The 1,555-nt window shown below is 38.3% G+C and overlaps 1 protein-coding gene across 1 annotated transcript in view; it reads left to right on the top strand.

The window, feature by feature from the left end:
* Positions 1-386: 386 nt before the first annotated feature.
* The window catches only part of LOC125048421 (cotranscriptional regulator FAM172A homolog), a 21,810-nt gene continuing 20,641 nt past the window's right edge, over positions 387-1,555 (top strand). The window contains exon 1 of the mRNA XM_047647112.1: positions 387-413. The gene's annotated coding sequence lies outside the window, so the exon portion shown is untranslated. The remainder of the gene's footprint in view (positions 414-1,555) is intronic.

Genomic DNA, 1,555 nt, shown 5'->3' with positions numbered 1-1,555 from the left:
CTGATTATTATTCTCATGCTTACAGGAGTACCCCAAGGCAGCAGTCTCACTCCCACACTATGCAAACATTCATCAATGACTCAACATTTTACCTTTGAAATTAATCCCTCCCCCTCTCCCCCTTTCCCATTTACCTGTTCTTACCCTTCATCTTCTCTCCCTTCCCTATTTACCTGTTCTTACCCTTCCCCCTCTCTCCCTTCTCCATTTATTCTTATTTCTCCGAATCTTGTCTTTATCAGTACTCGGTGCAGGTGTAATCAGATAAGATCCTAATCAATAGGGTTATCAGGGATAAGTTGGTCGTTAACCTTGGATCATGTCACTCTTCTCTTATTTTTCATTGTGAGCACATATGTATAGTGTATAGTGTAGAATTTCTATGAATTTGCTGTTCTTGTGTTGAATATAAGGTTTGTCTGTGTTGAAAATAAGAGGGTTTGATTACCAGGTATGTGAACGTTTTATCGTCAAGTGAACCGAAGGAGAATTGGTACTTCTATTTATCATTAAGATTTCTAAATGACTAAAACAAAATATAAAGAAATTTTGGTACTAACAAATAGTTTTATTTGTCTTAACTAAAGCAATCCTTATTAGTTAACGTAACATTCTTTACATACTATATTGTGTTAAAAACTGATTTTTTAAAACTGGAATTCTCATTATACGTAAATTTTAAGGGGTCCCAGTCACCGAGAATAAAATAGCAATGGAAGTACGATAGGCTAGTCATTTACGTGTTAGCATAAAAAAAGGGTTGTTATAGGACATGCTTCGTGGACGAGCAATGTTCGTCGTAACAAGTGTAGAAAAAGGGATGAACAAGAATGAACACCTTCACAGTGCACAGTGAACATTCAGTTCGTGTCGATTCTATCTTCACCAGGGGCCGGACACTCAAAACATTTTACAATGCTGTATCTCACCACGGAGCCGGTGCAGTGTCGCAAGGGTTCCGAAGGCCATACTCGAAATAAAATTAGTCGCCATGTTATGACGTCACACATCTTAAAGTACCTTGTAAGTTACAACTGCTCCGGGGCTCTCGTACGGGTTTGAACCCGAATATAGTACGGTTTATTTCCCGATTACGAGGCGACAGAAACCTTTATTTGACAGAAACATGCCTTTTCCATATCTAATACCGGGGAATTTCCGTTGTCTAGTATTTTCTTTGTTTTCCATGCATTACCGTTATCTTGTATCAAATATAAATTTACTGTAAATTGGCCCTTGTTGGATCCATTTTGCGATGCTGATCCTGTTTGTGACCATGTCTTTTTCAATGCTGAATCTTCTCTAGGCTCTGAGATCCTCAGCTTTTTAAACAACACTCACCTGTTAGGGATACTGATATTTTTTATGACCCTGGCCTTTCCGTAACCCTTTTTTGACCTTTCCCTTGCAGTCTTGACCTGTAAGTGACTAGTGTTTGTAACACTGACCTGTTCTTTGGCTAATATTAGTAACCTGTATTTTTTTTTCTAAACCTTTTTTCGACACCTGACCTTTTTGTTAACAGCTCTGGTTTCGAATGACCTTTCTTGAAACC

The sequence above is a fragment of the Penaeus chinensis genome, chromosome 43 (assembly GCF_019202785.1).
Source record: "Penaeus chinensis breed Huanghai No. 1 chromosome 43, ASM1920278v2, whole genome shotgun sequence".
NCBI lineage: Eukaryota > Metazoa > Arthropoda > Malacostraca > Decapoda > Penaeidae > Penaeus > Penaeus chinensis.
Note: the sequence above shows the minus strand (reverse complement) of the source record. Positions and strands in the feature narration are given on the sequence as shown.